Here is a 14,515-nt window from a genome sequence, read left to right on the forward strand (position 1 = left end):
TGCTCATGCTCTGCCTCTCTCTGTCTCAAAAATAAATAAAAACATGAAAAAGAATTAATTATTGACAAATGCTGATTGAAAGTCTACTTTATTTGCTCTACTTTTCCCAAATAAAACTTGACTTCTTTATCAAGGGGCTCGGTAAGGATCAGAAATGACTAGGACGATGTGGTAATCTCTTTGGTCTAACAACTGTCTTGGAAGTTTGGGATCCTCCAGGATATTTGGAGGAGGATGGGAATTCTGTTTTTTTATCTCATTAATTCGACATACATTTTTACCTGGAGAGGGGCATCTTGGATTGGGTTTGCTCAGTTGCAGCTAATGTGGGGTTTCTCTTGCACCCTGACCACTTCACCAGATGTCATGCTTCACATCCCCATACAGACCTGGAGTTTGTGAATTTCTCGGGACAAGGGGACTTTACACAAAAGTCAGGTTGATAGAGACCAAGCAGAGCCTTGGGAGCTCTCATGGGTGTCACTTCTACTGGTTGGTCAATGGCCATTGGTCAATGCTGGCTGCTGTCAAAGGATAGTCCTTGCTGAACTCCAATGGGGAGGATAGCTGGTGTAGCTCTGTGGTGTAGGCAGCAGGAGACTGGCTGGTGTACGGGCTTTGACTCTGCACCCGTGGTGCTTCTGGACGTTAGCAATGGCCTGGACTGCTGGTGGAGGCTGGGCCATCGCTGCGTCCTGACTTGGCTTCAATATGCACAGTGTCTTCATGGTGGGACCTCTTGTCCTGAGCTCCACCAGTCTCCATGTGTTCTATTTCTGCCTCTTCCAGACAACCCAATGAATTTCATTCAGACCCTTGCTCATCACGTGTTCTTTCAAGTCTATCGTTTATTCACTAAGTTGTTTCTTTTCTTCCTTAAGGTTTTGCACCTAAAGAGCCAGGCAGAGACTCCTACTTCCAATTCTCTGTTTATACATGCATATGGATTGAACTACCTATTTAACCCGCTTTCACAGAACATAGCCATTTTCTGTGCCTTTAATTTCAAGTTAGTCTCACTATTTATTCATCTTTGAAAATTATATGCCCTCAGAGCCCCGAGGACTGGAATATTTTTTACAAGATGAAATAATAAATCAATATGATACTGTGGGTCATTTATTTTACATTAATGGCTTTGAGCCAGTTAGATAGGAGATAATATGACTCTCAGAGAATCTTTTTAACTTTTCTGAGGTAAACATCTTATATAAACTGGCTTTGAATTTCAGAGAATTTTTTAGAAATCGAAAAAATTCTGTGCCTAATTTAAAGGGATACCCTGATATGATCAATTTATTTTTTTACCTCATTATCCCTATTTTGAAGAAATCAGTGATGTGTTTAAAATCAATAGCACTGTATTTTATATATGTGGTAACAACGTGACCAGTATTTAGAATGCTTTTGGATATTACAGAGTGTTTTATTTTCTATCTCAATTATCTTTAACCTGTGATGCCAGGTATAGTTGTTATGTCCGTTTTACAGAAAGTTTAAGTGACAAGCTCACGGTCACACATGCCATGTGGTCCAGCCACTGCTTTGGACAAAAATAATCTAACTCCAAAACCCACACTCTTTCCTTTATACTTGCCACTGGGAAATCCCTTCTACTGAAATCCAAATATTTCCTTAGCCTCTGTGACCTCTTTCCTTTTTTTCCTTGGAAAGACTCAGTGGACACTAAGAAAACATTTAGATGCATTTTGATAACGCGAGAAATGATTTTGTAATCTGTGTGCCAAAGAAGAATGCTAAAAGGGGTCTTGTTATTTTTGAAAGGGCACCCACTGCTACGTAATATATAGCTTGTTGATTCAGAGAGTGATCTATCACATTTTTGTTAAAAGACAACACTATTCCCTTACAATTACATGCTAATTAGTTTCTTAGACACTCCATCTGAAAGGCAACTCGATGCCAATTACCTAACTGATATATTGCAAACTTCATTTTCCCAGGGCCATATTTTATGAGAACGAAAGGAAAGGTTGAGAAAGAGAAAAGCAGCCCCAGCCAACTGGGAGTGGGCCTGGCCCTGTCAGCGGGGCATCAGTGTCTCTAGGAGCTGGTCTGAGTCTCACAGCAAGGACTTAGTGCTGTCCTCTGGAACAAGAACCTTCCAGAGCACCATCGGACAAGGTCATTTTGTGACCATGAAGAAGTGAGACATAAAACAAAACCACTCTGTAATTTTGTCTACAAAACAAGGTCACTGGGCAAAACCCCAAATCCCGAATATTTCCCTATCCTGCCTGCTTTGAGTGACTGCTGCTTCTTTATCACTCCCAGCTCCAGCCTGACTTTGTACTTCTCGCCTTCTACCTAAAATATGATTCTAGAATTATAGAATTACTCCTGCTTCCTGAAAGGATCCAATCCAGAGCAAAACTTTACCTCCTGAAATTTCCGCAAAGTCACCTAATGCAATCCCGATATCTGTTATAAGTTCTTTTTGACATCCTCTTACTGAGATGTCCATGGTTCCTCAGGGTGTGTGGTCTCCTTTATTGCATTGGGCAAGAGTCTAAGGTGTTTAAATATAGATGTGTTCCTCATTGATTTTGCCTGGAGGGCACTGACAAACTTCAGTTATTCAACCAGAGGAAAGATTTAAGTACACCGTATTCCATCATTAACCTCTTTTAGTTATATACTTTATTATCTGGGAGAAATCTTCTGGGAATCATAGAACATTATTTGTGGCTTCCACTGATAGGAATAGTTTATGGATTAACTATAATGATCTCCACAGAGACCACTCGCACCCAGTTATTGGCACTTACTTAGAACTTGCACCTTAATGCAGGGTCAATAGTAAAGATTTTAGATGGTTCTTATGTCAGTTTGCATTGGACAAGTGTAGCACTTTCAGGGTCTAGCCTACCCCCCACACCTGCCATTACTAGATGGGTGACTTTGGAAAGATATTCCACCATTTGTGAAATGGGGATGATGATAGTACTTAATTTATAAGGATGTTGTGATGATTGGGTGAAATGATATGTTGTGTCTTAAGCACTCAGTATATTTTAGCAATTATAATGATTTTTACTCTTGTCATGACCTAGGAGTGGTATGTTACTCAGCTCAGTTTCCACAACAAAATACCACAGACTGAGTGGTATAAGCAGATTTATGTCTCTCAGTTTTGGAGATTGGAAGTCTGAGATCAAGGTGTCGACACGGTCGGCTTCTGGTGAGAGCCCACTTCCTGGCTTCCTTCTAACTGTGTCCTCAAATTACACACACACACACACACACACACACACACACACACACACAGAAAGAGAGAGAGAGAATGCAGGAGTGGGGAGAGTGAGAGGGAGAGCAAGAGAGCAAGAGACAGGAAGCTTTGGTGTCTTCTCTTGTAAGGGCACTAATTCCGTCATGGAGGTCCTATCCTCATAACCACATCTAAACCTAATTACCTCCCAGAGGCCCATTTCCAAATACCATCACCCTGGGGGTTAGGGCTTCAACATATGACTTTTTTTTGGTTGGAGGGTGCACAAAATTCAGTTCATCAAGTGGCCTTACCTTTCACAAATTACAAATTAACTGTTTTAAAATCCCAAACCCAAATAATAATTTTTGGTGGTCAGTTCCCAATACTGAGCTGGTATATGGTTCAACATTTGATACAGTAAATTCTGTGGGATATATCTAAAATTTATATCATTCAAAGTTATAGTCTCTGAGTCCCTTATAAAGATTTTTCCTGACCTTTCCCATTTCTGCTTCCCCCAGCAGATTGTCTTTCTCGAAGGGCTGGAGCACTTATCAGATTTTTCAGCTTTTGTAAGTGGTTCCACCCCAGCTGGGCTGATTGCCCCCAGCAAGTGGCTCTGGATTTAACTGAAATGATAGAGTAATGCACTCCAGGTACTTAGCAGGGATATTATCTCAAACTCTCTGCCACTTACTGTTTATTAAAAGCTCGGTCTAGAGAACTAATACTTACATATTGCAACCCATTTATTCCTCTCCATCTTCTAAAATCCATCCTAAATGTAAGTCAGAGCAAAGAATAGCGGAGTACCCAGATTGTATTAGTTCAGCTTATGCAGGACTGCTTTTATAATTTGTGTTTTGTCGTTGTGCCCTTAGCCCACACTGGAAGATGTTTCAAACTGAAGTCTTATAATACATGTTGCTAAATCCTGTGACTGGTAGTGTCTTGAAAAATAGTGAGCGCTCAGTAAGAATTTGTTGAGTAAATGAGTAAATGAATGAATAAATTAATGAATAAATAACTTTATAGGTTCACCCTTAGGATATTTGGTATTCATTACTGTTCGTTACACTCCAGTTACTATGAGAGAAATTATATTATATGAGAGAAATTTTACATAGGACTCAGTACTAAGATTAGAGGCATTTTACCAGTATTTTTTTTACATTTTATTTTAAAAATTAACACAAAGTAAAATTTACCTCTTGGGGAGGTGTACAGTCAGTAGAATGTACGGTCAGTAGGGGTACAGTAAAATTTTAACCTATGTCTATTTTCAGGTAAGCGTCACCATAAGAGGATACAGAACAGTTTCATCACCCTCCCAAACTCCCTTGTGCTTTAATTTTGTAGTTATACCTCCCCACCACCTTCCTAATCCCCAACCGCCGATCTGTTCTCAGTCGCTACAGCTTTGTCTTTTTGACGATGTCACGTAAATAAAATCAGACAATATGTACCCTTTTGAGACTGGCTTCTTCCATTCGGCACGATGCCGTTGGGATCATCCAAGCTGTGTGTATCATTAATTAATTCCTTTTTTAACAGCTGAATAGTGTTCCATTATGTGGATGTAACACTGTTTATCTCCTCGCCCTTTGAAGGACATCTGAGTTGTTTCCAGTTTTTAGCTATTATGAAGAAAACTGCTATGGTCATTTATGCAGCTTTTTTTTTTTTTTTAATGGGGCATGTTTCTTGTTTCTTGGAGGAAATAACTAGGAGTGAGAATGCGGGCACCACATGGCAAAGGTATGTTCCTAATGAACTGCCAAGCTGTTTTCTCCAGCTGTTGCACTGTTTTATTTATTTATTTATCTATCTATTTATTTATTTTCAATATATGAAATTTATTGTCAAATTGGTTTCCATACAACACCCAGTGCTCATCCCAACAGGTGCCCTCCTCAATACCCATCACCCACCCTCCCCTCCCTCCCACCCCCCATCAACCCTCAATTTGTTCTCAGTTTTTAAGAGTCTCTTATGCTTTGGCTCTCTCCCACTCTAACCTCTTTTTTTTTTTTTCCTTCCCTTCCCCCATGGGTTTCTGTTAAGTTTCTCAAGATCCACATAAGGTGAAAACATATGGTATCTGTCTTTCTCTGTATGGCTTATTTCACTTAGCATCACACTCTCCAGTTCCATCCACGTTGCTACAAAGGGCCATATTTCCTTCTTTCTCATTGCCATGTAGTACTCCATTGTGTATATAAACCACAATTTCTTTATCCACCCGCCAGCAACGTCTGCGAGTCCCCCCCCCCCCCCCCCCCCCCCCCCCCCCCCCCCCCCCCGTCGCCCTGCATGCTGGCCACGCCTCGCATTGTCGGTCCATTTTGCTTTGGGCATTCTAATAGATATGCTGTAGTGTCTCAGCTTTCATCTGCAATTGTCTGGTGGCTAACAATGTTCAGCGTCTTCTCAGGTGCTGATTGCCTTCTGTATCCTCCCTCACGAGGCCTTCAAATCTTTCGCTCCTTTTTAAAAACTTGGGTTGTTTATTTTCCTCCTGCTGAGTTTTGAAAGTTCTTGACACATTTTGGATAAAAGTTCTTTGTTGAATATGTGATTTGTAAACATTTTCTCCCAGTCTGTGGCTTGTCTTTCCTCGTTCACAGCATCTTTCACAGAGCAAACATGCTTAATGCTGATTTGTTCCGATTGACTCATTTTTTCCCCCATTATATCTAAGAACTTTTGGCCCATTTTTGCTTTTGCCACTGAAAACATAAAATTGCTCTTCTTCTTGTCTCAAAGTGTTATACTTCTGAGTCTGCATTTAAATCTGAAATCCATTTTGAGTTAATTTTTGCATAAGGGGTGAACTTTTGGTTGAGAGTCATTTTTTTCTCTATGAGTGACCAATTTCTCTGTGCCTTTTGTTGAAACGAGTAGCATTTGCACATGTCAGAAACGAACGGGCCATATTTGTGTGATTCTGTTTGTGAACTCTTTTTGGTTCTATTGATCTCCAGGTCTCTCCTTTTCCCAATATTATATACTGTCTTTTTTTTTTTTTTTTTTTTTTTTTTGAGACAGAGAGGGACAGAGCATAAACAGGGGAGGGGCAGAGAGAGAGGGAGACACAGAATCGGAAATGGGCTCCAGGCTCTGAGCTGTCAGCGCAGAACCCGACGCGGGGCTCGAACTCACGGACTGTGAGATCATGACCTGAGCTGAAGTCGGACGCTTAACCGACTGAGCCACCCAGGCGCCCCTATACTGTCTTGATACTATAACTTTATATTAAGACAAAATGGGGTGGTGGTATTACTCCAACTTTATCCTTAGTTTTCAAAATCTCATCGACTATTTTAATTCCTTTGCCTTCCATATACATTTTAGAATTAGCCTGTCTGTATCTACCAAAAACCCTGCAAAATTTTTGACTAAAATTAGGTTAAATCTAGTTTGGAGAGAATTGGCATCTTAATACAGTGTCTGCAAGTCTACAAACATGATATGACTATTTGTCAAGGTCTTTGATATATTTCTTCAGCATTTTGTAATTTTTGGTATAAAAATTCTGTATATGTTTGGTTAGATTTATACCTAAATATTTCATACTTATGGAGCTATTATAAATGGTATATTTTAAAGATTTCATTTTCTAATTGTTTATTACTAATATCAATACGATTCATTTTGTGTGTTGACTTTGTATCCTACATCCTTACTAAATTCATATATTTACCTTAGTATATTTATTGTAGATTCATTGGGATTTTCTATGAAGATAATCATGCCATCTTTCCACAGAGAGAATTTTATCTCTCTCTTTCCAGTGTGTATGGATTTTAGTTTTTGTTCTTGCCTTGTCCTAAGAATTCTGTGTAATTTTGACCAGAAGTGGGAAGGTGGACTTTCTGCATTCCTTATCTTAGGAGGGAAGTATTTAGACTTGACTACACAGTACGATGTTAGATGTGGGTTTCTTGTCGATGTCCTTTATCAGTCTGAGGACATTCTCTTCTGTTCCTATGTTGCTTAGAGTTTTTGTCATGATGGATGCTGAATTTTGTCAAATGTCTTCTCTGCGTCAGTTGATATGAACATGTGCTTTTCCTCCCATAGAGTGTTAAAATATTGTAGATACATGGATTGATTTTCAAATGTTAAATCAGCTTTGTACTTGTAATGTGTCATACTTTTTATATATTGCTGGATTTGATTTACTGCTATTTTGTTGAGGATTTTTACATCTGTGGTTGTCTTTCTTGTTCAGTCTTTTGTTTTTGGTATGAGAGTCATGCTGGCTTTCTAAAATGGTATGTGTTTCCTTCTCTTCTGTTATCTGGAAAAGATTATTTAGAATTGATGTTATTTCTTTTTTAAATGTTTGATGGAATTCACTCATGCAACCATATGAACGTGGATATATTTTTTTCTGGAGGACTCTAGAATGAATTAAATTCTTTTAAATTTGTTGAAGATTTTATAATGGTCCAGGATATGGTCTATCTTGCTATATCTGTGGGCATTTAAAAAATAATGTGTATTCTGCTGTTGCCAGGAGGAATATTCTATAGATGCACTCCCTTCTTCTGGCCTCCGTGGTTTCTAATGAGAAATACATAGTAATTAAAAGCATTGTTCCCATATAAGCAATGCATCATTTTTCTCTGGATGCTTTCAAGAGATTTTCTTGTGTTTGGTTTTCAGCGGTTTCGTTTTCATGTATCTGGGCATGAATTTATACACACACACACACACACACACACACACACACACACACACACATAATATATCCTATTTGGGGTTCACTGTACTTTATGTATTTCATAAAATTTAGGAAGTTTTCACCCATTTGTTTAAAAAAATACTTTGTTCTATATTATGCTCTTTCCTTTTATTCTGGACTTCTTATGCCATAAATATTAGCTCTTCTGGTATTGTCCCATAGGTCCTTTAGGCTCTATTTATTTTTTTAAAAAACAGTTTTCCTCTGTGTTGTTTAAACTGGATAATTTCTATTGATCTATTTTCAAGTTCAAGTTCATTGAATCTTCCCTCTGTCATCTCCATTTCACTATTTAGCCTATGCGGTAAGATTTTTATTTTGGATACTACATTTTTTCTGTCCTAAAATTTCTATTTGGTTCTTATTTCCATCTTCCATTTATTTGCCCAAATTTTCTATCTCTCCATTTGTTCCAACTGTGTTTGCAATTTCTTACTGGTGCATTTGTTTTTTTGTTTATTTCCAGTTTTTATTTCAATTCCAGTTAGTTAACACATCATGTAATATTAGTTTCAGAAGTAAAATTTATAGTAGCTGCTTTCAAGTCTTTGTCAGATAATTTCAGCATGTGTGTTACCTTCGGGTGACATCTGTTTGTTTTCTTTTCACATGTGAGTTTAGATTTTCCTGGTTCTTTGTATATTGGGTAGATTTGGGTGGTATTCTGGACATTTTGAGTACTATGAAACTGTACATATCATTTTAGTCCAAGGGAGAGTGTTGACTTTTTGTTTTAGCAGACAATCAGCCCAGTTGGGTTTAGGCTGCACATTTTTACCAATCCTCTGTTGGATGTGACTTAAATATTCTTCCATTTTCGAAGCCTTTTTAGTGCTATTCATATCCATCTCACACGTGCATCACCCAGTGGCCAGTTCTAGGTCCTTCGTGGTGGTGTATATCTTGGTTCAGTCCTTAAAGTCTTTAGTTTGCTGTTTAGGATTAGATCCACCCATGTCCAGCTCAAGGTGAGTCTCAGTGGTCATAAGTTACCTTATGGAATCCGTTTCCTGTGTTCTTCCCTCTCAGGGACCTTCCTGGTGCTTTCCAGTTCTTTGGAGACATTCTTTCAGTCTCCAGGCAGAGACTTTCAGTCAGAAACTTAGGACTTTATTTACCACGCACTGCCATGCACTCCCATGAATGCGCTCGTGTCTGGGGCCAACAGGTGGAAGGACAGGGAAAGGAAAAAAGCAACAGAGGTTCCCCCCATTCCTTTGGGACCACAGCTCCTCCAATCAGGAAAGAAGTTCCTCCTTCTGGAGAGTTTTAGATGCTTGCTCTTCCAAGTGCTGCTGCTGTCGGTGCCAGTAGACGTCTTTCCCCCTCACTGAGCTGAACTAGTGGCCTCTTCTGGGCTCTCTCTTCCCACTTTGATGCCTGCTTTTCCCAGTGTTTCCTCCAAGTCCTGGCCGGAGCTAGTGGAGAAAAACAATGGTAAACATTGTCATACTTTGGAGTTTGGTCCATTTTCCTAATCTACCTGCTACTTTTCAAAGTCTTTAAATAGCTGCATTCTGTCCAGATTTTATAGCTGCATTCAGTGGGAGAGACAGGGTGGTGAGTGTTACTCCATTTTACCCAGAACTGAACCCTCTTATGGTTTGTTTTTATATTCTGAGCATAGTGACCCATGTAAGTAACAGATTCTCTTTCCTTGCCTTTCAGAACCTTTAGTGCCAAGTTTTGGCTAAGCTACACCCTCTCTTCCTTTACTCTGTGGTTTTTTGAATCCCGAGCCGCTAAGTCATGTCTCAAACGTTTTTGAGAACGTTTTAGGGAATCTAGGTAAGCAACACCATTTCCTAAACCTTACCTTTCTCCTGTGATTCCCCTTGAATCATAAGTGTGTGTATGTGTGTGTGTGTTTTATTCTCTGGAGAATCTTATCTAGCTAGGATGAAAGGAAAACAAATGTGACCCATTCTTATAAGATTGTTCACAGTTTTCTGAACAAAATACATCATTTAATGCATTCATACTAATGCTCACAGTGTTTTTCCTGTGTAGAATGCATTTTCAATCTTTTATGTCTGGAAAACTCCTATTCACCTTGCAAAGGCCTTGGAGCAAGTTTTTATGTTTTTCAGACTCTTTAACTGATCTGCCCCAGGTACAGCTGGTTGCCTTTCATTATGCTTCAAGAAAGCATCATTCACAAGCCAGCATTTATATGCTGTGGTATGTTTCACTATTGTTTCCAACTACCTGCTTCTTCTTTTCCACCTTTGCCATGACTTCAGGTAGATGGTGCTTTTATGTCCCATAGTCAGGATGAGCCTTGTAACTTTCTTTGGCTGGTAGAAAGAGGGTGGATTTATGTGGGAATGATTTATGCCCTTTCAAGTAGCAACTTACATTTACCATGAGGTTTGCCTCAGCCTTTTGCTCTTGTTCTCTCAGTCTGCCGTGAGAACAGGACCTTGATGGGGCTATCCTCTCAGCTCGTGTCATGTCCCAGAATGAGAGCGCACACAGAACAAAGACAGGCAGCGTCCCAGCTGACCTCCAGACTCATACGTGAGAAATAAATACTTGTTGTCGAGTAAGCCACTGGAGTTTTCAAGGTGTTTTTTTTTTCTTTAATATTATTACTAAATGAAATCTGACTTAGAAATGTCTGATTTCCCCTTTACAGGGTCAGAAACTTCATGGGCAGAGTTTGAAAAGTAAGAGGCACTTGTGGAAAACAACTGATGAAAGACCAAAGAAGACAATGGGCTCAATGAGGATTTCACCATAGGAGTCCCTGGTGCCCCTGGCACTTCCAGCCTGGACCTCCTGGGGCAGAAGGACAGATGGACAGATGGACAACTGCTGGGTTAAGTCCAGGCTGAATATATACTTTGAAGTGGCACACTAATTTTTTTTTCTGATTTTTCTGATATTTTTTTTTGTCATTCCAGCTGAATCTAGAAGTAGCCAGGTATAATTCACAAAGGCATATACAAATATAACCTATACTTCAGGTGGATTTGATCGAGGAATCACATGGCTTAAGTTAACTGAAATTCTGATAAGCTGGATGACCTTGAGCAAATCATTGATTTCTTTTCTCATTCTCATTTTTATTACCCATAAAAGGAAGGGGGATAAGGATGGATAAGAGTTGGATTACTCATTTTCTTTTTTTTTTCTAATTTGTTTTAATGTTTATTTATTTTTGAAAGAGAGAGAGAGAGAGAGAGAGAGAGAGAGAGAGAGAGAGAGAGAACACAAGTGGGGGAGGGGCAGAGAGAGGGAGACACAGAATCTGAAGCAGCTCCAGGCTCAGAGCTGTCAGCACAAGCCCAACCCAGGGCTTGAACCCACAAATTGTGAGATCATCGCCTGAGCCAAAGTCGGCCGCTTAACCTACTGAGCCACCCAGGTACCCTTGGATTACTCATTTTCAAAGGTCTCTTTTTTAGTGTAATTATGTTCTGATTTTTTTTTTTTTAATTTTACATTTTTCTTTAGTTTGGATGCCCACACAGTTTAGATGTAGTCATAAGAGGGCCCAAGTCATTATATGGAAGGCCCTGGTGTAAAAATCCCATTTCAAGTATTTGGCATTTTATTAGAGTGAAGAAATGCAGATTGCATCACTAAACAGAACCATCAATAATAGCTCAGTGGTTTTGGGGGCCTGCCAGACTGGGGGGTGTGCAGCTCTCCGGAGCACCTCGGCTTCTCAGCTGCAAGCTGCCTTCTCACTTTCCTCCCCAGCTTTGCTTGGCCCCTGCAGGCCACTCTCAGCTCCCAACCCTATGGTTTCTTTGCCCTGGCCCTGGAAGGGCAAGTCAGGATTCGCTCTTCTTTGCTACCTGCCGCTGCTTCTACTCAGAAAGGAAGGCAAAGAGACTGTATTTTTGGCTTCCTGTATGCCACTGATGAAAAGTGTTGTTGGTTCCTCACTGTCCACAGCCCTCCCTCGGAGTTGTGTACAACGGCTCACAGAACCATTGAGCTGGAATGGACATTGCTCGGTTCAATAAGTTTAGACAGGAGGAATCAAAACCTGGGGATTTTGACTTCCTCAATCCAGTCCCAGAACTGACTAGAGGTGCGGTTGAATATATATAACTGGGTCTGTGAACCCCCACACCATGTTAATGTGCTAAAGTTAATCTGCTTCAGGAATTCGAGGAAAAAATAAAATATATAATAAAATGCAAAACGATCCCTAAATTTTACAGGTTAGAAACAGAAAGAGTGATTTAGTCGTTTGGTTCCTGCCTTCTAGTTCTTATTCTTCTCTGCCCTTAAACATGTAGTTTTGGTCAGAACACGCGACAATAACAATCTGTCATTAAAAAGGCTTTTGCAGTTAATCAGCTTTGAAATAGCAACTAAATAATACTAGTACTACTATGAAGAAAAGAAGAAAGAAAAAGAAAAAAAAACAAAGCAAAAACCCCAATAGGCTGCTGGTTTTATGAGGTTCACAAGAGGACTGACAAATCACTCAGCCTGTATGACTCAGCTAGCTATCTAGTTATCAATTATGTATCATAATTCGTCCTTGTAACATCCTTTGAAATATTCAGATAAAAGAGTCTAAAGGGGCAAAATAATTAAGACGATTAGTTCCAGCAGAAAAAAGTTTAAATTGCCGTTCTGTGCAGCGTGTTTCACATTATGTTATTCTTCGTTCTTATCTTCCCTACTGCACATACAGATGTGCGAAGGGGCACAGATAGTGTAGATTCAGTGGTGGGAGGCAAAAAACCAGTCACATCCTGTGCTTGGCATGCAGTGCCTTATTCAATATTTCTAACAAGCCCCTCAAAGAAGGAAAGGTAAGGAAACTGAGGCCCAGAGAGAATATATTCTCAAAATCACACAGAACCTAGACTTGAACACAGACCTTTCTAACTCCAAAATCTGTGCACTTGATTTCTTCTCTTGCTCTGTGCATGTATCTTGAAGGGAAGTACAACAAGGGGTGTGTATTGAGGCCAGAAGGGCATGTATACAAGATCGTCTGGCTCTGTCTGCACATTGATTAATGCACTGTTGTGTGCACCGCTTGCCAATTAGTCTTAAGGTCCTGTGAGATAGAGATGAAGCCGACACTGTCCCCATCCTCAAGGTCTTGTAAGGGGAGACAGACACTAAACATCCTCGGGAAAATATTCTGAGTACTCGAATAGATGTGTACAGAGCAGTGGTGGCTCTAAAATATTTATTGAGGGGCAATTTGGTATGGTCAGTTGGTTCTAAACATTTCCGCCTCTAAACATCCTCACCTCTTTCCGTGTCCTCTCTTGTGTTGCAAAAGGCTAGAGAGCAGAAGTCTAATTTTCCATGACTCCCTTGCAGCTAATATTCTCCATGTAAAATAGGTTCTACCAAATCGATGCATTTGCACAAGACTTGGAAATTAGAAGAGTCTATCTTCCTGACACTCGTATTGATAAGCTGGGCTCAGAGTAGAGAGTGTTGAGAGGCAGTTACAGCAGCTGAAGTCAACCTGTCACTTGCACTGTGGGATTCCTAGTGCCTGTACCACTTGGGTTGATGGCAGTGTCTGCCTGAGTCCTATGGTAGAGTGTTCTTGAACCAGGTAGTTCCCAGGACACTTCCTGGTTCCTTCTCCTGCAGCCCTTCCAACAATTTTATAAGCACTTAATTCTTGTAATCAATCCCTTTCTCATTTATATACATAGAGTAGAATCTGTTTCCTGCCCTCAAGGCTAACAGAGATAAAGAGGTTTAGGGAGAGGACCTGGCTCTTTTGAACACATTCCTTTGAACTTATCTGGAGAAGTCATTTGCATGGCAAGCACCTTGGGTTTCTATAATCATGTGTTTATTTTGACTGGCTTAGGGTGGAGAAGCACATCAAGGTTGAGAGACTGTAAAAGCCATCCCAAACAACCCTTGTACCCTCTCCCTAGTCTCTGTAAGCTAGAGAGAATAATAAAGAAACTGATAAGGTAATAGTAAGGCTGGTCTATGAGGTGTGGGTTGGGAAGTAGGGAGGCTGGTCCGGGAAGACTCCACAGAAGCAGCAGCTCTGGAGTTGGGTCTTGGGAGATGATGGCCCTTTGTTGGCAGACACGGGGAAGCATGGGGTATTCCAGGTAGAGGAACACAAGTCTCAGAAACCTGAAGAGAAGACATTGGGAACCTTCAGGACCATACATTGTTCAGTGTGACGAGAGCACAGGGGGTTGGCAGAGACCTGGAGAGGTCCTCACTGGTCCAAACCTGCAGGGTCACATACACCTCACCCCAAAGTTTGCATTGCATCCTGCAGGCAATGGGGGAATTTTGATGGGTTTCAAGCCAGGAAGTGACATGGTTGGTTTGGATTTTGGGAAGAACATTCTGGCAGCAGCAATGAGGACGGAGAATGAGACTGATGCCGGAAAGACACTTGGGGCACTTGGGAAATTCAGTGACAGAAGATGTGAGTGAAAACTGAGGTTGTGTTACCAGGAGCACAGGCTAGCACCCAGAGCAGTGCAGCTGGGAAGAAAAGGGGGGTGAGGGGGGTGGGGTGGGGTGGGCAGTAACTAGAAAGCTACAAGGTCAAGAGTGCTTTT

The 14,515-nt window shown here is 40.5% G+C and overlaps 1 long non-coding RNA gene across 2 annotated transcripts; it reads left to right on the forward strand.

Annotated features, from left to right (window-relative positions):
* Positions 1-8,723: 8,723 nt before the first annotated feature.
* Positions 8,724-12,517, forward strand: LOC132681969 (uncharacterized). Of its 2 annotated transcripts, XR_013549996.2 has the most exons (3): positions 8,724-9,770; positions 10,386-10,527; positions 10,621-12,517. It is a non-coding gene; the product is annotated as an uncharacterized LOC132681969 (long non-coding RNA). The 2 variants fall into 2 exon arrangements; XR_013549988.2 differs by having other exon boundaries at positions 8,724-10,527.
* The last annotated feature ends 1,998 nt before the right edge of the window (positions 12,518-14,515 follow it).

Source organism: Panthera onca, chromosome A1 (genome assembly GCF_046562875.1).
Source record: "Panthera onca isolate mPanOnc1 chromosome A1, mPanOnc1 haplotype 2, whole genome shotgun sequence".
Classification (NCBI taxonomy): domain Eukaryota; kingdom Metazoa; phylum Chordata; class Mammalia; order Carnivora; family Felidae; genus Panthera; species Panthera onca.